Raw genomic sequence first — 23,782 nt, forward strand, 5'->3', positions numbered from 1 at the left:
CTTTCTACCTCTTGAAACCCTTGAGCCAGTCTGGCATCAAATCCTATTGATTTGTTTTCAGACTATCTCACCTATCCATTCTTTCCTTTCCACCTACCAGATACTACCTTAGAGCACATCATCATCTCTCACTGGGACTCAATGTACTAGCCTCCTAACTGGCCTCCCTGCATCATCTCTCTTCTCTCTAGTCCATCTTAGTGAGACTGCCAGAAGAATCTTACTGGGCATGGGTGTGGCCATGTCATACTCAAGTTCAGGAGTCTTCTTTCTGGTATTCAAGGCCCCTACCTACCTAACCAGTCATATTTCCCACAGCTCTGCTCTATGGAGCCTCCTTTCCAATGACACCAGTTTCCTTAGGTTTCTTGGACACACCACATTCATTCTTGCCTCTGCCCTTTTGAACATGCTGCCCTCCCCACCTGTAATGACCTGCTCCCTCCTCCCAGACTACTGAGGTCAGTTTTCAGGAACAGAATCAAGTGCCATCAAATTTAATGCAACAAGCATATATAAAGCAACTACATGTGCCAACCAAAAGCATGAGTTGGCCAGTGAACCCCAAGGGGGAAGTGTTACAAGAAACACTAAGAAGGAGAGAGAGGTACATACATATACACATACATGATGGATAGATAGATGGCTATCAGTGATGTTAAGATCTTTCCTTTTTTTTTCTTCTTTTTTTTTTTTAGGCAATTGGAGTTAAGTGACTTGCCCAGGGTCACACAGCTAGTAAGTGTCAAGTGTTTGGTCTGAGGCCGGATTTGAACTCAGGTTCTCCTGACTTCAGGGCCAGTACTCTATCCACTGCACCACCTAGCTGCCCCTAAGATCTTTCTTGGACAGTTCTTTTGTATATTCTTGCCACTTCTTCTTAATCTCTTCTGCTTCTGTTAAATCTCTACCACTTTTGTCTTTTATCATGTCCATTTTTGTAGGAAACATTCCCCTGATATCTCTAATTTTTTTGAGGAGCCCTCTTGTCTTTCCTATTCTATCGTTTCCTTCTATTTCTTTGCATTGTTCATTTAAGAAAACCTTATCTCTGCTTGCTGGAATTCTGGATTCAATTGGGTATATTCTTCCCTTTCTCCTTTCCCTTTTCCTTTCCTTCTTTCCTTAGCTATTTGTAAGGCCTCATCAGATAGCCATTTCACTTTCTTGCTTTTCTTTTTCTTTGAAATGTTTTTTGTTGCTGCCTTCTGTATAATACTGCAAACCTCTATCCATAGTTCTTCAGGTACTCTCTCTACCAGATCTAATCCCTTAAATCTATTCACCACTTCCACTTCATATTCATAAAGGATATTATTTAGGTCATACTTATACGGTCTGATGGTTTTCCTTACTTTCTTCAATTTAAGTCTGAATTTTGTAATAAGAAGCTCATGATCTGAGCCACAGTCAGATCCAGGTCTTGTTTTAACTGACTGTATAGAGCTTCTCCACCTTTGGCTGCAAAGTATATAATCAAAGTGATTTCTACATGGACCATCTGGTGATGTCCGTGTATAGAATCGCCCTTTGGGTTATTGAAAAAGTGTTTGCTATGACCAGTGACTTATTTTGACAAATGAGGTAGGGAACTTATCTGTAAGAGATAGTAAAGCTCTGGTGAGGCAAGAGCAATGCCTTGATTTGCCCTAGAGAGCCTAATGAAGTGATTCAGACTTCTAACAAAAGAAAAAAATAATAAATTGAATTGAATTAAATCGAACTACATTGAATGCCTCTGTCATCTGTCTCAGATTGTAAACTTGCAGAGATCTGAGTTTGGGCTCAGAAAACCCACAGTGATCAATATGAGATGTTAGCAGTGACCTTTGCCCCTAGTAAGGGGACTCTCCAAAGTCTGAGCCAGAATAGAAGCCCTAGTGCCTGGGGGACCTGGAGAGGGTCTAGAAAAAAGGCACAGAAATGATTGGAGGATCATCAATCCCACTGTCTAACACAAACAGAAAGAAAATATTGAAGTGGACACTTAATTGACAATCAGGGCTAATGGGAGATCATGACCTGATTTAGTATAAGGCAGATTAGGGATCTAGAAATTCACTATGCTGTGTGTGTGTGTGTGTGTGTGTGTGTGTGTGTGTGTGTGTGTGTGTGTGTGTGAACTGAGAGCATTTTAAAGCCTATTTATCTCTTTGGAAAATAAGCTGAATATCATGGAGGGGATAGGAGGGATGCGGGGAGGACAGTGCCTGTCACATAGTAGGTGCTTAATAAATACTTATTGATTGGCTGATAAGAGGAAGAAGAGGAGGAGAGGCAGAGATGAGGAAGAAAGGTGACAATGATGCTGAGGAATTCAAAGGCCAGGAAGTGGACCAGAAGGGGGACAGTCAGAAGAGTAAGGAAAGCCCCACTCTAGGAATCAGAAACCCTGGCTTCTCAACACCAGCTCTACTGTTGACTTTCTGTATGACCTCAGGCAAGCCATTTTCCTGCTCTGGGCCTTAGTTATTCTGTCTTTAAAGTGAAGACAATAATCACAAGGATGAAGTAAATTAATGGAAAATAATAATTCCTATTTCTTTAGCCTTTAGGGTTTGGAGATATTATGCTTTATAAGTACCCTGGGAGGTCAGGAGGCCAAGGACTGTGATCCCCATTTTACAGATGGGGGAAATGGAAACCTGGGAAGTGATTTATTCCAGGTCACACAGCAAGAAATAAACCTCTTCACCCCACAGGTGGGTACACAGCTTCACAGTTTTTGAAGTACTTTCCTATCTACAGGAGGAGATCTGGCATAGCAGATAGAGTCAGGAGACATAGGTTCAAATCCTAACTCAAATAATCAATAAACATTTATTGTCTACCATATGGGCAGCTAGGTGGCGCTGCAATGGATAGAGTACCAGGCCTGGAGTCAGGAAGACCTGAGTTCAAATCCAGCTTCAGACACTTCCTAGCTGTGTGACCCTAGGCAAGTCATTTAACCCTATTTGCCTCAGTTTCCTCATCTGGAAAATGAGTTGGAGAAGGAAATAGCAAACCATTCCAGTATCTTTGCCAAGAAAACCATGAAAGGGATCAACAAAGAGTTAGACACAATTGAAATGACTGAACAACAACAACCATATGCCAGGCACTATGCTAAGCACTAGGGATACAAAAAGAAGCAAAAGACAGTCCCTGACTTCAAGGAGTTTACAATGTAATGGAGGAGACAACATGCAAACAAATATATGCAAAGCAAGCTATATACAAGATAAATAAGAAATAAAGGGGAAAGGTACTAGAATGAAGAAGGATTAGGGAAGGCTTCCTGTAGAAGGTAGGATTTTACTTGAGACTTAAAGGAAGCCAAGGAGGTCAGTAGTCTGAGCAAAGGAGGGAAAACATTCCAGACATAGAGGACAGGCAGAAAAAAAGCCCAGAGTCAAGAGGTGAAGTGTCTTGTTAATGGAACAGCCAGGAAGCTGGCGTCACTGGATCAAAGAGTATGTTTCAGGGATTAAAGTGTCAGATTAGAAAGACAGGAGGGGGCTAGCTTATGAAGGGCTTTGAATGCCAAACAGAGCATCTTGTATTTGATCTTGAAGGCCATAAGGAATCATTGGAGTTTATTGAGTAGGAGGGTGACATGAGCTTTAAGAAAATCACTTTGCGGGGCAGCTAGATGGTGCAGTGGATAGAGCACCAGCCCTGGAGTCAGGGGGACCTGAGTTCAAATCCAGTCTCAGTCTAGAGACTTGACACTTACTAGCTGTGTGACCCTGGGCAAGTCACTTAACCTCAATTGCCTTGCCAAAAACAAACAAACAAACAAAAAAGAAAATCACTTTGGTGACTGAATGGAGGATGGATTGGAGCGGGGAGAGAAGAGCTAAGATGGGCAGACCTCCCTGCAAGCTATTGCAGTAATCAAGGCATGAGATGATGAGGGCCCGCACCATAGCAGTGGTAGTGGAGGGGGGGGGCAGTATTGGAAAGATATTGCAAAGATTAAATCAATTGGCCTTGGCAACAGATTGAATATGGGCTAGGTGAGAGAGAGTGAGGAGTCCAGGATAACACTTAGGTTGTGAGCCTGATGGACTATGAGAATGCCTTCTATAGTAATAGGGAAGGTAGGAGGCAGGGAGGGTTTGAGAAAAAGATAATGACTTCAGTTTTGGACATATTGAGCTTAAGGTGTCTCCTGGACATCCAATTCAAGATGTCTGAAAGGCAGTTGGAATGTGAGACTGGAAATCAACGAGAGTTTAAGGCAGGATAGGTAGATTTGAGAATCATCAGCATAGAGACTGTCATTAAATCCATGGGAGTTGATGAGATCACCAAGGGAAGTAGTCTAGAGGGAGAAGAGAAAAGGGCTCAGGATAGAATCCTGAGGGACACCTACAGCCAGAGGTTATGATCTGGATGAGAGGGTGTGATCTGGATTCAACAAAGGAGACAGACAAAGAGTGGTCAGAAATGTAGGAGGAAAACCAGGAGAAAGTAATGTCCTGAAAACCTAAAGAGAAGAGAGTATCAAGGAGGAAAGAGTGATCACTAGTGTCAAAGGCTGCAGAGAGGTCAAGGAGAATGAGGACTGAGAAAAAGGCATTAGATTCGGCAACTAAAAGATCATTGGTAACTTTGGAGAGAGCAGTTTTGGTGGAATGATGATGTTGGAAGCTAGAGAGTAAAGGAGAGAAAGTGGCCCATCTCGTCTTCTCCAATAGATTACTCCTTCTGTCATTCCCCACTGTCACATATCTTCAATCTCTCTCTGTCTACTGGCCATTTCCTTACTGCCTACGAACTTCCCCATGTTTCCCCAGTACTTAAAAAAAACTCTCATTATATTCCTATATATCTCCTCCCTTTTGTGCCTAAACTCCTAGAGAAAGCCACCTACAATTGGTGCTTCCATTGCCTTCCCTCTCACTCCCTTAACTCTGTGCAGTCTGGCTTCCTATCTCATTACTTAACCAAAAATACTCTCTTCAAAGTTACTAACAATCTTTTCATTGCCAGATCTCAAAGCCTTTTCTCAGTTCTCATCTTTTATTACCTCTGTAGCCTCTGACACTATCTATCGCTCTTTTCTCCCGGATACTCTCTTCTCTCTAGGGTTTCATGACATTTCTCTCTGCTGGTTCTTTGACCTTTCTGGGTACTCCTCAGTGTCCTTTGTTGGATTTTTATCAATGCATGTCCCACAGAGCTCCATCTTGGGCCCTCTTCTCTTCTCCCTCTATACTATTCACATGGTGATCTCATAAACTCCTATGGATTCAACTATTATCTGTATGCAGATCTGTGTGTGTGTGTGTGTGTGTGTGTGTGTGTGTGTGTGTGTGAGAACCTCATCATCTGGTACAACTTCAGTATTTGGGAAGCTCTGAAGGAAAATATAGGAGAGAAGAGGTATTAGACTGCCCACCACACTGTAGGTCTACAGAGCCATTGTGCTGATTTCATTGGTGTATGCCTACGCATGCCATCACCATGCCAGGAAACTGAATCGCTTCCATTTGAATTGTCTTAGGAAGAGTCTAAAGATCACCAGGCAGGATAAGTTACCAGACACTGAGGTCCTGTCTCGAGATGAACCGCCAAGTATTCAAACTCTACTACAGACAGGCCAACTCTGATGGGCTGGCCACCTAGCCTGAATGTCAAATGTACATTTGCCTAAAGGACTATTTTATAGAGAGCTCCCACAAGGCAGCAGCACTCACATGGAGGTCAGAAGAAGTGATACAAGGACATTCTCAAGATCTCTCTGAAGAACTTTGGAATCAATTGTGAGATGTGTGACACACTGGCACAGGACCGCTCAGCATGGCATACCCACATCAAAGAAGGCTCTGTGTTCTATAAGCAAAGCAGAATGGCAGTAGTTCAAAGGAAACATGGAATGTACAAATTTAGAGCCATCTCCACCCCAAATGTTTATGTGGACTATTTGTGCCCAACCTCTGTTAGAGCCTTCTGAGCTCTTTTGTTCTCATCTGCTACGGCTGGACACACTGTGCCTTGACCCCAACACAGTGATGTTATTTTGGTTTTCTTTAAGAACCAATTACGCAGATGATTCTCAGATTTATTTGTCTAACCTTAACTTCTTTCCTGACCTCTAGTTTGAAATGTCCTATCAGCACTCAAGTGCTGAATGGACATTTCAAACTAGATGTCTCATAGATATCTTAAACTCAACATGTCCAAAAGACAACATGTCTCCCCCTCAAAAAAAATTTTCCTTTTCCTAACTTCCCTATTACTGTTGGGGATACCTCCAACCTCCCAGTCATCTAGCCTCATAACCTAGATATCACACTCACCTCCTCACATTTTTTCACCTCCCCTCCATATCCAATCAGTGGCCAAGTCCTATTGTTTCTACCTTTCTAACATCTCTTTTATATGCCCTCTTTTGTCCTCTGACACTACCACAACAATGGTGCAAGCCTTCACCCCTGTACTATTAGAATAGCTGCTGGTAGGGCTGCCTGCCACAAGGCTTTCCCTGCTCCAGTCCATCCTGCACTCAGCTCTCAAACTGATCTTCCTAAAGCGCAGGTCTGACCATGCCATTACCACCACCACCATCCCATTCAATTAACTCCAGTGGTTTCCTATTGCCTCTAGAATCAAATATAAAATTCTCTGTTTGGCTTACAAAGCATGGCATAACCTGGCTCCTTCCTACTTTTCCAGTCTTCTCACACTTTACAAACTGCCACATATTCTTTGATCCTCTTTGCTATTCCTCCAACTAGATACTTTATCTCTTGACTCCAAACCTTTCCCCTGGCTGTCTCCCATGCCTGGAATGTTCTGCCTCCTCATCTCTGCTTCTTGGTGTCCTTCAAGACCCAATTACAATCTCACCTTCTACAGGAAGCCCTTCCTGATGATCCATAATTCTAGTCCCTTCTCTTTCTTGATTATTTCCAATTTACCATATATTTATTTGTTTAGATATATGCATACACATATACATATACATATATATTGTTCATACGTGGTTATTGGCATGTTGTGCTGCTCCCCCGCCCCTTAGACTGTGAACTCCTCGAGGGAATGGTCTATCTTTTGCCTTTCTTCATATCCCCAGCATATAGCACAATGCCTAGAACATAGCATTTAATGAATGCTTGTTGAGTAACTAATAAGTGATAGTTAGATTGGACTGGAAAACAGGCAGTCAGTGTAGTATGATCCTATAAAGTACAGCAGGCAGGATTTGAAACTGGGCCTACTGACTAGAAATCTAGCATCCTGACCACTACTTCAAGCCATTACCCATAGATGGAAATGCACTTTGCAAGCTGCAAAATGTTGTACATACCTGAGATGTGACACTAAGGAGGAATGAGGATGATGATGATGTTAATGATATTGTCTCAGACCAGTGAATGCATTTGTAGATGTTAAAGGGGATCCCTGGGAGATGGAGTCAAGATGGCAGAGTAAAGGCAGGGACTTGTCTGAGCTCTTCCCCAAACCCCTCCAAATACCTTTTAAAAATGACTCTAAACAAATTCTAGAACAGCAGAAGACACAAAAAGATGGAGTGAAACAAATTTCCAGCCCAAGACAACTCGGAAGGTCAGCAAGAAAAGTCATTGCATCTGGGTGAGAGTGGAGCACAGTCCAGTACAGGCCATGCCAGCACAGCCCCAGCCCCAGCAAACCAGGAGCAGGCCTTGGGAGTGACTGAATGAGCAGTGGCAGCAACAGTAACTGCTTCCAGAGCTCTCAGTCCACAAATGGTAAGGAGGTAGAACAACTAGTCAGAAGGAGATTACAGGGGTCTCTTTGCTAGCACTGAGGCAAGACTCTGTTGCTTTGCTCATACTTGGCTCTGGGTCACAGTCCTGGGTGGCAGTCCCAGGGTGAAGGGGAGCATTGGCACAGCAGAGCTTTCAGCCACAGTGGAAGGTGAATCCTCCTCACAGATCCAGGGCAGAAAAAAGTGCTTGTGGTCACTCACAGACCAGAGCACAGACCATGAGAGTAGTAAACACCTCTCCTTACATCATACCATCTTGGACGAACTGAAAACTTACAGGTCCCTGGAAGTATCTCTGGAAACAGCTGCACAAAACCCCTGAAGTTCAGGACAGTGCGCCCTCCATCCTGGAAGCAGAGCCCTACTTTAACAAAGAGTTAAAAATCAACTAATAGGCTCATTTGGGCAGATTGGGAGAGGGGATAGTCAGAAGCAAAACACTTTTGAAGAGGGTGAAAGGAGAGAGACAATAGAATAAATGGGGGGGTCAGGAATAGAATGGAGGGAGTGAGCAAACAATGGGAAAAAAAGCTCTTGACTATTGAAATTTACTTCAGTGATGAGGAAGATCAAAACACACACTCAGAAGAAGATAACAAAGTCAAAGCTCCTAAATCCAAAGCCTCCAAGAAAAATATGAATTGGTCTCAGGCCATGGAAGAGCTTAAAAAGGATTTTGAAAATTGAGTAAGAGAGGTTGAGGAAAAACTGGGAAGAAAAAATGAGAGTTTTGCAAGAAAATCAAGAGAAAGGTTTGTGGAGACATAAAAAAATACTGAAGAAAATAACACCTTAAAAAACAGACTAGCCCAAATGGTAAAAGAGGTCCAAAAAGCCAGTGAAGAGAAGAATGCCTTAAAAAGCAGAATTGGCCAAATGAAAAGGAGGTCCAAAAGCTCACTGAAGAAAATAAATCTTTAAAAATTAGAATGGAGCAAATGGAAGTTAACGACTTTATGAGAAATCAAGAAACAATGAAATAAAATCAAAAGAATGAAAAAAATAGAAGACAATATGAAATATCTCATTGGAAAAACAACTGACATGGAAAACAGATCCAGGAGAGATCATTTTAAAATTATTGGACTACCTGAAAGCCATGATCAAAAACATAGCCTGGACATCATCTTTCAAGAAATTATCAGGGAAAACTGTCCCAATATTCTAGAACCAAAGGGTAAAACAGAAATTGAAAGAATCCACTGATCACCTCCTGATAGAGATCTCAAAATGAAAACTCCCAGGAATATTATAGCCAAATTCCAGAGCTCCCAGCTCAAGGAGAAAATATTGCAAGCAGCCAAAAAGAAACAATTCAAGTATCATAGAGCCACATTCAGGATAACACAAGATTTAGCAGCATCTACACTAAAGGATCAGAGGGTCTGGAATATGATATTCTGGGGGGCAAAAGAGCTAGGATTACAACCAGGATTACAACTAGGATTGCTATCCAGCAAAACTGAGTATAAGTATTCCTGATGAAAAGACCAGAGCTGAATAGAAAATATGACTTTCAAATACAAGACTCAAAAAAAGCATAAAAAGGGAAATAGAAAAGGGAAATCATAAGGGGCTTAATAAGGTTAAATTGTTTACATTCCTAAATGGGAAGATGATATTTGTAATTCATAACACCTTTCTCATTATTAGGGTAGTTAGAAGGAGTATGTATAGACATAGGGCACAGGTATGAGTTGAATATGAAGGGATGATATGTAAAAAATAAAATTAAAGTGTGAGAGAGAAATGTAATGGGAGAAAAAGAAAGGGAGAGGTAAAATGGGGTAAATTATCTCACATAAAAGAGGCAAGAAGAAGCTTTTATAGTGGAGGGGAAGAGGGTGAAGGTGAGGGGGAGTGAGCGAACCTTACTCTCATCAGAATTGGCTCAAAGAGGGAATAACATACACACTCAATAGGGTATAGAAATCTATCTTATCCTACAGGAAAGTAGGAGGGGAAGGGGATAAGGGGGGGGGGTGATAGAAGGGAGAGCAGATTGGGAGAGGGGGTAGCCAGAAGCAAAACACTTTTGAAGAGGGACAGGGTGAAAGGAGAGAGAGACAACAGAATAAATGGGGGCAGGAATAGGATGGAGGTAAATGCAATTAATAATAGCAACTGTGGAAAAAATTTTGAAGCAGGTTTCTCTGATAAAGGCCTCATTTCTCAAATGTAAAGAGAACTAAGTCAAATTTATGAAAATAAAAGCCATTCCCCAATTGATAAATGATCAAAAGATATGATCAGTTTTCAGATGAAGTAATCAAGGCTATCTATAGCCACATGAAAAATATACTGTAACTCACTATTGATTGGAGAAATGCAAATTAAAACAATTCTGAGGTACTACCTCATACCTATTAGATTGGCTAATAAGACAGAAAAGGTAAATGACAAATGTTGGAGTGGATGTGAGAAAAATGAGACATTAATGCACTGTTGGTGGAGTTGTGAAATGATTCAACCATTCTGTAGAGAAATTTGAAATTATGCCCAAAGGGCTATAAAAATGTACATACCCTTTGACCTAGCAGTACCACTACTGGGTCTGTATCCCAAAAGAGATTAAAAAAAAAAAGGAAAGGGACCTATGTGTACAAAAATATTTATAGCAGCTCTTTTCTGGGAACAAAGAATTGGAAATTGAGGGGATGCCTATCAATTGGGGAACGGCTAAACAAGTAATAGTATGTGATTATGATGGAATACTATTGTATTATAAGAAATGATGAGCAGGGTGCTCTCAGAAAAACCTGGAAAGGCTTTCATAGGATGATGCAAAGTGAAATGTACAGTGTACAAAGTAACAGCAATATTCTAAGATGATAGGCCATGAATGACTTAGCTATTCTCAGCAGTACAATAATCCAAGACAACTCTGAAGGACCTAGGATGAAAAATGCCATCCAACCCCAGAGAAAGAACTGTTGGTATCTGAATACAGATGGAAGCATGCTTTTTTATTTAATTTTTCTTATTTTATTTTATTTTTAGGCAATTGGGGTTAAGTGACTTGCCCAGGGTCTCACAGCTAGTAAGTGTCAAGTGTTTGGTCTGAGATCAAATTTGAACTCAGGTCCTCCTGACTCCAGAGCCAGTGCTCTATCAACTGCGCCACCTAGCCGCCCCTTATTTTATTTTTCTTGAGGTTTTTTTTTCTATTTTCTATCACAACATGACTATTACAGATATGTTTTGCATGATAACACATATATAACCTATATCGAATTGCTTGCTTTCTCAATGTTGGGGCAGGGAGTAAGGGAGAGAATTTGAAACTCAAAGTTTTAAAAACAAACATTAAACATTGTTTTTATATGTAACTGGGGGACACTAACACTAAACAAAAAAAATTTTTAAGAGCATACCAAGAAAAGGGGGGGGGTGAATCCCCACCCAGAGCCACAGAAACAACTGGAAAAAGGGAAGCTGGCTCCCAAGATGAAAGGAATCTGGAGCTATTTAATGCCAAGAAGAGGAGGCTTATTTCAAGAGTAGGAAGACTTCTCTAGGAAGGGGACCCTAAGCAACCTGAGGACATGTGTCCCTCAACTAAACAAGAAGCTTCTGTTAAAGCAAGAAAAAATTGTCCAAGGTCAGAAAGAATGCTCATGCCCTATACGACAGAGGTTGTTAACTTGGGCTCTGTGATCATTTAAAAAAAAAATTAATAACTATATCTCACATAACTGTTTTCCTTTGTGATCCTATATATTTTATTTTATGGATTTTAAAAAATTCTTCTGAGAAAGGGTCTATGGGCTTCAGCAGACCCCAGAGGGGTCCATGGCACAAAAAAGTTCTGAATGTCTGCCCTAGGAGGTAACATGGGAACAGATGATTAAGAGAGGGGAGGCTACCTCTGTTCTGCTTGGTTTAGCCAGTCATCTGCCTGAAGGCAAGGGACTGGGTCAGATGAGCTTTCCAGGTCTCTTCAGGCTCTAAGACTCATTTTATTTTATGTGTGTAAGGCCCATTTCCTCAGCTAGATTCCAAGCTCCTTGAGATCACAGACTATGTGTCCCCCACAGAACAACTGAGTATAGGGATGGACATACCTTAGGCACTCAAAAAAGATCTATGGATACTATCAACTTCTTGTAAATGTGTGCTCTTGAGTCATCTGTCTCCACTGTTGTCCTCCTCTGGTGCCTTCTCAGTCCTACCGAGCTAGGAAGGCTTGGAGTCTGGGCCCATCAATGGATAGCATGTATAGTGGACAAGGACAAGCCCTTGCTGGTTACACATAGGCCATGGGATAATATATTTTCCAGCCACAGCAACCCTGAAAAACCATCTACCGATTCAGGAAGAGCTCATGATCTTCATTGGCACAGGTTTGCCAGTGCTTATGCAATCCAGACCCATAAAGGCTTGAAATCCTAAAGTCACTCATCCCCACCCAGCCACCACGGTACCACATATCTTGGCGTCTGGGCAGATATGTTTAGTGGTCTCTCTGCAGCCAAGGCATTTATTGAATCTTAAGGTTGAACTCCGTGACAATGTTGGTGATGACCCTTACACTTGAGGCTCCCGTTCCTTGGGAAGGTATTGTCATTGGGTAGAGAGACGGGTAGGAGGCAGCTAGATGGCTCAGTGGATAGAGCACTAGGCCTGGAGTCAGGAAGACTTGAATTCAAATCTGACCTAGATATTTACTAGCCATGTGACCTTGGGCAAGTCACTTAACCTCTGTTTGCCTTAATCCACTGGAGAAGGAAATAGCAAACCGCTCTACTATCTGCTAAGAAAACCCCATGGACAGTATGGTCCTGGGTTAGGAAGAATTGAACATGACTGCATGACTGAGCAACGGGGGGGGGGGGGGAATGAGCAGATCTCATGATGAACATGAGCTCATGCCCTTTGCAGAGAAGAGTCTGGGTGAACCCTGTCTCCACCCCAATCTAATTCATTTTTTCCACAAAGCCTAAAAGACAAATTTAATCCAATATCCAACTCCATAAGCTCTGCCTCTAAAGCAAAACAAAAACTAATCTCCTTTATTTAACACATGCTGTGGTCTCAGCCTCAGAATGTCAGAGCTGGCAAAAACCTTATGATGTGGAACCAAACCAATCCTGTCTCTTTTTAAAGGTTTTCTTGATGATCTTTCTATTACATTCTCTGAACATTCCCCCTTCTACCATAGAGTCCCCCTTTTCAATAAAGAGTTAAGAAAAATAATTTAAGTAGAACAAATCACCACATTGGCCATGTCCAGGGATGGGGAACCTGTGGTCTCAAGGCCACATGTGGCCCTCTAGGTCCTCAAGTGTGGCCCTTTGACTGAATCCAACCTTCACAGAACAAATTCTCCTTCATAAAAGGATTTGTTCTGTAAAACTTGGACTCAGCCAAAAGGGCGGCACCCAAGGACCTAGAAGGCCACATGTGGCCTCGAGGCCACAGGTTCCCCACCCCTGGCCATGTCTGACAATGTTAGCCCTATAGTTCACCTCCTTTTTACCCACAGGTAGGAAGAATACATGCTTTATTGTTAGTCCTCTGAGGCAAGACAGGCAGAGGTCGGAGGTCGGATGTCCTTCAGTGTTGTTTCCTTTCCATTATTTTGGTTGTTGGATAAATCAGTCTGATCCTGCACTTCCCTCTGCATTAGCTCATATGTCTTCCCATGCTTCTCTGAAAGCTTCATATTCATCATTTCCTGCAAGTCACTGATATCCTACTATATTCATATACCACAATGTGCTGATCCATTCCTCAATCCATAGATTGAGCACTCAACTCACTTTGCTTCCAATTATTTCCTACCACAAAAAAAGTGCTGCTGTAATGCCCCCTTGGCATTTATGCCTAGCAAAAAAGGTCTCTGGGTCAAAGGATTTGGAAATTTTGGTCACTTTCTAAAAATAATTTCTAACTGCTTTGGCCCAATTCTCAGCTCCACCAACAGTGCATTAGTGTATCTATTCACAATCCTTGCAACACTAAGTATTTTCATCTTTTGTCATTGCTGCCAATCTGATGGCCAACTCCTTCATTTTACAGAGGAGGAAAGTGAAGCACAAAAGACTCATATACTTGTCCAAGGTCACATCCAAGTTCATTTTCTCTTCAGTGCTTTTCCCCTCCCCCACCCCCACCCCCAAGCTGTAAGCTAGTTAATGAGAAGTGCTCCAAATCAGCTCACTTCAGAGAGGGATGGAGGAACACCATCTCTTCCCCTCTCTGAGCTCCCCCCCCACCTTCTGTTCAGTTATAGGCACAGAGCCTGATGAAAAGTGACACCTAGCCACCAGTGATTCTTTAATCCTCCTTGGGATGTCCAGTTCACTCTGGGCTAGTCAGATTAAAGACAACTCCAAATTGTAATCCCCTGGCCTGGCAGGAGGGGGATGAGGGTCTTCCCTGGCTTGCTGGATAGCAGGAAGAAGGAGGCTGTTTTCAGGCAGATGGTGAGAGTGACAGGGCAGAATAGGCCAGAGGGTAACATGGCTGTCATCTTCTCTGCATTCAGGAGACAAAAGTAGCTATCCCCCCAAAATAGGGAGAAGCCAGAAAGATCATTCCTAAACTCAGAAAAAGTACTTGGCTGAAATGGGAAGCTAAACATAGAGAGATCTGTAGAGAATTGAATTGCAGGTATAAGTGCAGGGTTGTGCTGTTAAACACTTAACAACCAGCTCTCTTTTTAAAAAGTGCATTAACATACTTCTAAGTTTAATTTTCATCATCTCTGTCACTTTCTTAAGTTTAGACAATCAACAACAATAAATCAAGCTCTGATTTGTAGTGTCTGTCAATTTCCAAGGTGTAAACGATCACACCAAAAATTTAACTATTGGCTCTCCTAAACTGATAAGAGCTGGTTCTACCCTACTCCTGGATAAGGGTCTCAGTCCTGGGGAAGGAGGAGTGAGGAGATATGCTAGTTATTAAACTATTATTATTAAACTATGCTGACCTTCTGACCCAGTGATATTAACAGTAGATCTATATCCCAAAGAGAGCAAAGAAAGAGGAAAAGAACCTGTATGTACAAAAATAGTTACTGTAGCTCTTTTGGGGGGGAGAATAGAACTGGAAACTAAGGTGGGTACCCAGCTATTGAGAAATGACTTAAATTATGACATGTAGTGTAATGGAATATTATTAGGTCATTCGAAATGACAAAATGCACCCCCAACATGTGTTAATTTGTAAATTATATACATATATATAACCTACTATACTAAGAATATTTTACATTATGCAAGGTGCATTGCTCATATAAGACGTGTGTATCTACATGGATATTAAACATATAGATAGGCATTTCTACAATCTTGCTCACCCCTCTCTAAGGGAGACTGTGAGTCCTTCTTTAAGGAGAGAATGAAAAGGGATCACAAGGCTGGCCACTCTGTTGTGTGAGGGAGAAGGGTACTAGAGTACAATTATATCTCTCTGTCTAATGGTAACATTCAAAATCTCAATCTTCCTAAGGGCCATTATCTGCCACCTCCTTAAATTATAGAGCCCGCTGCTTTCAGTTAGTTCCCTTTCAAAGATTCATGGTGACAGTCTCACCTTTCCATCCCCCTCTTTTTGGAGCCCATGAGGCTCTAAGGCAGGGGTGAGGAACCTCTGGCCTCGAGGCCACATGTGGCTCTCTAGGTCCTTGGGTACAGCCTTTTGACTGAGTCCAACTTTTACAGAACAAATCCTTTTATGAAGGGGATTTGTTCTGTGAAGTTTGTATTCAGTCAAAGGGCGGCACTTGAGGACCTAGAGGGTCACATGTGGCCTTGAGGCCATGGGTTCCCCACCCCTGCTGTAAGGGTTGGGACATGCCCTTCTAATGTCTTTCAAGAACAGAATTTTAATATACTATCCTTGAATAATGGCATGCTGCAAATCTATTTCTATGGTTTCCATTTGTTTAATGTTATAACTTGATAGAAGGCAGCTAGGTGGCACTGCAGTGGATACAGCTCCGGGGCCTGGGGTAGGGAAGAATTGAGTTCAAATGTGAACTCAGACACTTACTAGCTATGTGACCCTGGGAAAGTCATTTAACCTTGTTTGCCTCAGTTTCCTCATCTGTAAAATGAGCTGGAAAAGGAAATGGCAAATCACTCCAGTATCTTTGCCAAGAAAATTCCAAATGGGGTCACAAAGAGTCAGACTTGACTGAAAACGACTGAATAACAACAAATAATTTGATAAAATATTGTCTGTCTAAAATTGTTAACAGACATTTCTCCAAAAAGTTTTTCAAATCCTTCTTATCTCAATGGAACCAAAAACCTTCTCAAACCTCTTTACAACACTCTAAATCCTTGATTTTCAAACCCTGAATTCACAGTGTAAACAGACTCTTTCTTCAACATTCCATCCATTCTCCTCTTATCTCTACTTAAATCTTCTCTCTTGCCTTCTTGACTTTAATAAAAGCCTACCAACTTCAAAACTGACCTTTCTCTTTACACTTATTCCTCACTTCAATTTATCCTCAATACTTTCTTAAGTCTATATCCTCTTATTTCTCAATGATGTTCTAGTCCAACATTCCACTGAATCCCTCCTGTAAAGATTTCCTTATATAATACCAATTGTTTGCTATACTTTTACTTCTGGAGTTGCATAGTCTATTTCAATTTAGGTGACTTTGCTACTAATTTACCTAAACAACTAAATTCTGTTGAATTATTTCAAACTAGCTCCAGTTCTGCTTATTCTCTAGTAGGTGAAATCACCTTCTAGTGGAACAAAATGCCACTATCACCCTCCAGGAAGGGGAGAGAAAGAGAGAGCAATATGTGCCATTTGTCTGTAATCTTGATCCTACCTGTAAAATTCCAAAAATCCACTAAGATATTTTAGCAGTTACAAAAACCTTTAAACCATAATTTGGAAATTTATAGTAAAGTTGTTACATTTCAATTACAATTTTTAGTTTCTAATTAGTTTATAATGCCATAAATTTCTACGAACTGGGAAAAAAAGATTTCCCTTCTTTTCTTGTCTGTCTTTATCTTGGCAATCTCCAACCTGGCCAAAATTATGAAAGCAGAGAGAAAGAAAGAATCTCACAGTTCTAAACAAAAAATCAGTGAGAGTTAAGTCCCTGCTTAATAGCTCTTGCTTGGAGAGCTGTTTTAGGTATGAGACTTCACTGGTCTTCCTCACCCATCTAAGCTCCTTTTCTGTTCTGTCTCCTGGCAGTTTTTATCAGTGATCAGGAATTCCCCTTCAAAGTTCTCTAAGATAAACAAGACCTTGTGGGCACTAGAGAACTTCTGAAATGGAAGCTCCATCAAAACCCATAATATTAATAAACGATAAATGATAATCCACAGGAGAAAACATGCAAACAAATATATTCAAAGCAAGCTATATACAGGATAAATAGGAAATAACTAACAGAGGGAATGCATAGGAATTATCAAGGGTTGGAGAAGGCTTCCTATAGGAGGTAGGATTTTAGTTGGGACTTAAAGGAAGACAGGGAGGTCAGTAGTCAGAGCAGAGGAGGGAGAGCATTCTGGGTATGAGGGACAGCCAGAGAAAGTGCCCAGAGCCAAAAGATGGAGGGTCTTTTTCATGGAACAGCCTTCAGGCCACTGTCACAGGATTGAAGAGTATGTGTTGGGGAGTAAGATGTAAGGAAACTGGAAAGGTGGGAGAAGGCTAGGTGATAAAGAGCTTGAATGCCAATACCAAACACACCATTTTGTATTTGCTCCTGGAAACGAGTTTATTGAAGGGGGGTGGAGAGGGGAGTGTGTGACATGAGCAGACTTTTATTTAAAGAAAATCACTTTGGTGTCTGAATAGAGCATGGATGGGAGTGAGGAGAGACCTGAGTCAGGCAGAGCCCCCAGCAGCTATTGCAATAGTCCAGGCATCAGTGATGAGGGCCTGCACCATAGCAGTGGCAGGGGCAGAGGAGAGAAGGCAGGGGTGGGGTATTCAAGGGATGTTGAAAAGGTGAAAGTGGCAGGCTTTGGCAACAGCTTGGATAGGGTGGGAGACAACTAGTGAGGAATCCAGGATGACTCCTAGCTGGTGAACCTGAAGGAGACTGGTGTTGCCCTCTACAGTAATGGGCAAGGTAGGAAGTAGGAAAGGTTTAGGGGGAAGGATAATGAGTTCTGTTTTAGACATAGTGAGTTTAAGATGTCTCCTGGACACCCAATTCAAGATGTCTGAAAAGCAGTTGGAGATGGGAGATTGGAGATCAGCAGAGGGTTAGGGCAGGATAGGTAGATTTGAGAATCATCAGCATGGAGATGGTAATTAAATCCATGGGAGCTAAGGAGATCACCAAGTGAAGTAGTAAAGAGGGAGAATAGAAGAGGGCCCAGGATGGACTCCTGAGGGACATCTATGGTTAGAGGGTGTGATCTGGTGATGGCACAGCAAAGGAGGCAGAGAAGAAGTGGTCAGAGAGGAAGGAAGAAAAGCAGGAGAGAGTGATGTCACAAAAACTTAGACAGGAAAAGAAGGTGATGAACAGTGTCAAAAGCTGCAGAGAGGTCAAGGAGAAAGAGGAATAAGAAAAGGCCACCAGATGTAGCAAAATAAGAGATCATTAGTAACTTTGAAGAGAACAGTTTCAGTGGAATGATAAAATTGAAAGACAGATTTTAAGGGGTTAAGAAGAAAGTAAAGGAGACAAAGTGGAGGTAGTTATTGTAGACAACATCTTCAAGGAGTTTAGCTCCAAAGGTAGAAGAGAAATAAGATGATAGTTAGCAGGGATGGAAAGATCAAGTGAGTTTTTTTTTTTTTCAGGATAGGGGAGATATCGTAGGCAGTAGAAAATAAGCCAGCAGAGAGAGGGAGATTAAAAATAAGTGAGAGTGTCTCCTCTGCTCTGCCAGCAGCTCTTCTGCCTTTGCCTCTCATCCTCTGAGAATCTACCCCTGTGCCAAGTTCATCTCTACTCATGCTTTTTTGAGGAGCAGCTCTCAGTGGCTGAGTTGGCCATTATCTGCAGTGATGCTAAGATAGCCAGAAGTTCAAACAGATGAGAACCTGAGCATCTTGGCAGCATCAGGTCCCCTGACCCCACCTGTCCCCAGATGTGGCTTCCAAACTAGTACCATATCAAGGAATAGGGACACAGAAGAAAAGTTCATCAGGGCAAGGGCTGCTACTATGGGGGTGGCTGGCTCCAGAACTGGGACCAGGACTGTATTTGAAAGTCTTATCATTAGTTATGCCAGGAACTCCTCCCTGAAGCAGCAGCTCTCCTACACCATCCTGAACTTTGCCCTGTCTGAGGCCCTGGGGCTCTTTTGCCCTGATGGTGGATTTCCTCATCCTCTTCGTCATGTGATGAAGCCATTTGTACTCCCCAACATTTCCAAACATTCCTCTTCCTCCTCCTGGTCCTTCCATGTCTCATCCAGTCTGTGTACCTCCCCCTCTATCTCCTCAGGGAGCCCTGGGGAAAGCCATTGACTCAGGGTTTGACAGAAAGAAGGCAAATAAATACAAGAAGAAGAAGAAGAAGAAGAAGAAGAAGAAGAAGAAGAAGAAGAAGAAGAAGAAGAAGAAGAAGAAGAAGAAGAAGAAGAAGAAGAAGAAGAAGAAGAAGAAGAAGAAGAAAAAGAACAAGAAGAACAAGAACAAGAACAAGAAGAAAAAGAACAAGAAGAACAAGAACAAGAACAAGAAGAAGAACAAGAAGAACAAGAACAAGAACAATAAAAGAAGTGAGAGAATGGAGATGACAGATATAGGAGGACAATCTATTGGGAGAGACAAGATGGAATAAGATCACTTGGACAAGTAAAAGGGTTAGCTTTGGCAAGGAACAAGGCCACTTCATTATGTGAGACAGGTGAAGGAAGAGAGAGTGGCAGAAGGCACCTGAATGATGGAAGATGAGAAAGATAAAAGAAGAGGGAACTCACAGCTGAATGGTCTTGATTTTTTCAGTACATTATGAGGTAAGGTTTTCAGCTGAGAAAGTTGAAGGACAGGGAGCCAAGAGAGGTTTGAAGGGGGAATTAAAAGGTTTGGAAGAGCTGCTGTAGAGAGTGGGAGACCGAGTTGACAAGGGAGGTAGAGTAGGATTGCCAAGCAGCAGTGAGAGCCCAGTTGAGGTTGTGTAACAAATTTAGAGTAAATCCATTTAGAATGGTTGTATGATTTTCTCCATCTTTGCTCAGCATCATGTGTGTAGGAGCGAAGGCAATGAATGGTGGGAGTGATGCAAGACTGAGGCTTGGCTGGGCATAACCTGTGATATGATAAGGGGGCCAGTGATTCAAGGTAGAGTTGAATTGAATTCACCAAAGATGAGGAAAAGAGGAGAGTGGCTAGTGTCAGGGAGAGAGCCTGGGAGAAGAGTAAGGGATCGGCAAGGTATTAGAGGTCATACTGCTGATGAAGAGTAGAGTTTTGTTAGGGAAGGCAGAGGGAGAGGTGAAAAGCCAAAAGATGATGACAGATAAAGGGATTTCAGAATTCTTGAATATGGAGGTGGTACATTTGCAGGTGATGGAAAGATCAAGGGTATGACCACCTTCATGTGTGGCTGAGTTTGAGTGGAGTAGTAGCTCATGAGAGGTGAGCAGGTTGAGAAAACTGAGTGGTTAGGGTGTTTCAGAGTCAATACATATGTTGAAGTCCCCTAGTATGAGGGGAGGAGTTGGGGAGGACGGAAAAATTTTAAGCCATTACAATTCATTGAGAAAAGAGGGAGAGTGACTTAGGGGTCTATAGACAACCAAGATTTTGATTGGATAGTAGATATGAAGAGCACAAACCTCAAAAGAAGAGAGGTTACTAAGTGAAGGAGGAAGGGGAAGAACCTAGAAGTGGTATAGGGAGCAAGAAGTATTCCAACTTCCCCACCTCAACTAGTGAACTGAGGAGAATGAGTGAGGGTATAGCCTGTACTGGAAAGGGTGGCTGGGGAGGTTGTGTCATCAGAGTGGCACGTTTCAGTAAGAGCTAGTAGACAGAAAGAGTGGGAGAGGAAAAGATTTAAGATGAAGGGAAGTCTGTTACCTATGGCATTCCAGAGGGTACTGTGGAAGGCTGGATGGGGAAACTTAAGAGTGGGAGGGTTGATGGGGATGGAAATGAGGAATTGAATGGGAGGGGGTGTTGAGTGGGGTTCAGATGATGATCTACAGGAGTTCAGAGTCCCTGTGATGTGAAGGGTATGACACTGGGTACAGGGTGTCACTGCTCAACCCTCAAAGGGCAAGCAGGCAGGAGAAAAGAGGCTTGACTTTCAAGTATTTCATTTCTTCCCAACATCACACCTGAATGAAGTGGGTGGGGCACTAGGGCCACACTTCCAACACCAACATTCAGCACAGCTCCTGGCACATAGCAAGTGCTTAATAAATGTTTCTTAACTATTGTTGTTTCATCCTTCATTCTCTAAGAGGTCCGATGACATCACTGGTGAATTGGATTGAAGTGAGGCAGAGTTGCACAAAGTCTTTGGCCTCACTCTCTCTTCCAGAGTCATCCAAGTCCAGTGACAGGACTTGACTAACTGTCAGAGGAGGGACTTGAACCCAGGTCTTCTTGGAAGCAAGGCCAGTTCTCTTTCTTCCACATCACACTGACTCTCAAATGAGTAGAATCGCGCAAAATAAATCTGTGTTACATTGGTCAAGTCTGAAAATGCACATCTCATTCTGTACCTATAGTCCATCATGTCTCCTGACTTGTGTTTTCTACCATATTCTTCAATGTCCTCCTCTATGCCTCTTTCCCACTGAAATAGCCAGATGGAATTGGTTTGGAGAAGCTTGGCAGTTGCTCAGTCTAATTTCTCTACTTCTTAATCCTCTGCAACAGACATTGGCACCAAGTGACACGTGCCTTCGTGGGGGTCTTTTGGCTAACGTTCAGCACAGCTAGGCAATGAACAAGTGTCCCATGAAAGGCTGTTTCATGGTGCCTCTGGGTACATAATGAACCTAACTCTGGCCATGGCTCTAAGGGAAAAGAGAGGAGCCAGGAAGTCTTGAAGTGGCCCTGGCTAGGGTCAACACGGTCTGAGCTTAATCAGGCCTGGGCTCTATGGAGACACAGAATGAGAGAAATGGGCAGATATATGGGCAATTGTCAAGCTGGACTGGCAGGACTAGGGAAAACCATCTCCTCCCCCGATGGTGGCAAGAGTCTGGGTGGAGATTTTGTCCCAAATGTTTCTCTGAGGGGAAAAAGAGGAGAATGTATTTGCTCGGGAAAGCATGTGAGGCTGTTTCTCTGTTGTTTCATTGTTCATTTCAGTCCCAATGAAATGTTGGACTCTGGAACTAGGTGGGGATAGCAAGAAGAGACAGCTGATTAACCAGCTGAAAGAAATGATATAATGGAAAATAATGCCCCAAACTGAATCCCAATCTCCATGAATTTCAGAGTGAGCAGAAAATGAGTTACATAGGTCTCTTTTCATCTCTAAATCCTGCATTTATCTAAGAACCTATAAACCTTCCTCCTATTTAGCTGCAACTCTTTTATGTCTCTGCTTCTGTTTTCATTTCTAGCCAGACTGTGACCTCCGTGTGATTCATTTCCTCCTTCCTCCTGTGATGAGTGCAGCAGCTTATTCATCATTGGACAAAGAGCTCACGTGTAGAGAGTCTCAATGGCTAAATTAGCATTCAAGATGCTTGCTGAAAATCATGTGCTTCCTAACACTTTCCTTTTTAAAAAATTAAATGAAATGTTTTTTCAATTAACAAAAATTGATTTTGTCTCCCTCCCACCCACCCCCATGCCCATTGAAAAGAAAAGAAAAAAGAAAAACAAAATCCTTGTAACAAATATGCCTAGTCGAGCAAAATAAATTCCTGCATTGGCTCTGTCAAAATGAAAAAAAAAGGAATGTCTCATTCTGTATCCTGCACTCATTACTCCTCTGTCAGGAGGTGGGTAGCCTATTTTCCTTTTCTTTAAATTAATTTTTTCCCCAATTAGCAAAATCTATTTTCTCTCCCTCCCACTCATGCCCACCATTAAAAAAGAAAAAGAAAATTCTTGTAACAAATAAACAAAATCAAGCAAAACAAATTCCCACATTGGCCATGATCAAATATGTTTGTCTGATCGAGCACCTCTCTTTCAGGGTGTAGGGAGCATTTTTCATCATTGGTCCCCTGGAATCGAGGTGGATGTGTGTGTGGATGTGGGTGTGCATATGTATATGTACATATGGTCTCATACGTATACTTTCTCTGATTTCTCTATTGCTTAGATAAATGGGTTTCCTTGCTACTTACTATGTGTGTTCATTGTGGAACTGGCTTTTAGTGGGAAGGGGGTCAAGTCTTGGATATACAGCTTTTCCCATGAATGAATAGTGATCAGAAGTTTAGCCTAAATCTGAAAACTACATCCCCTAAACTAACACTATTTAAGGGAGCAGACAATTCTAGCCCGGTACCCACTGGAGAGCTGAGTGATAGACTCTGGCCCCGACCTCCTGCTTCCTTCCCCTCTTGGCGGGAATTAAAGTCTCCCTCGGAGAAGGGCCGAGGGTGGACAGGGGTGGATGGGGATGGATGGGGTTGGGGGGGGGGAGAAGCTAGAGATGTCTATTCTGTCTCCCTTTGAGCTACACAATGACACTCTCTTGCTACATTCGGGTGACAACCTTGCCACAGTATCAGTGTCAGATATTATCATTACACTGGGGAAATTGAAGCTTCACTCCCAGAGAGTGTGTACACTTCCACAAAAGTCAAGGTCAAGGCAGCAGGGTCATAATCCGCTCTGGGAAGATGAAAAAAGCACTGGATTGGGAGCTGGGGGAAGCAGTTTGAGTCCCTGCTCTGCCATTCACTTGCTACCTGACCCTGGCAAGACCCTCCCCTTCTCTGGGACTCAGTTTCTATATCTGTCAGATCAACAAGGGGGCTCCCATTTGGGGGGGTGGGCAATCCAATTTCCCATTTCCATAGGGCTTTCCGCACCACCCTGGGAAGGACAGCATGTAGGTAGTTTGTTATTCAGTCATTTCAAGCGTGTCCAATTCCTCATGACCCCATTTGGGGTTTTCTTGGCAAAGATACTGGAATGGTTTGCCATTTCCTTCTCCAG

At 42.3% G+C, this 23,782-nt stretch overlaps 1 pseudogene; it reads left to right on the plus strand.

The window, feature by feature from the left end:
• Window positions 1–2,283: 2,283 nt before the first annotated feature.
• Window positions 2,284–19,043, plus strand: LOC110201531 (ATP synthase F(0) complex subunit C2, mitochondrial pseudogene; annotated as a pseudogene).
• Window positions 19,044–23,782: the final 4,739 nt, after the last annotated feature.

This window comes from Phascolarctos cinereus, unplaced genomic scaffold (assembly GCF_003287225.1).
Source record: "Phascolarctos cinereus isolate Bilbo 61053 unplaced genomic scaffold, phaCin_HiC Scaffold_8;HRSCAF=390, whole genome shotgun sequence".
NCBI lineage: Eukaryota > Metazoa > Chordata > Mammalia > Diprotodontia > Phascolarctidae > Phascolarctos > Phascolarctos cinereus.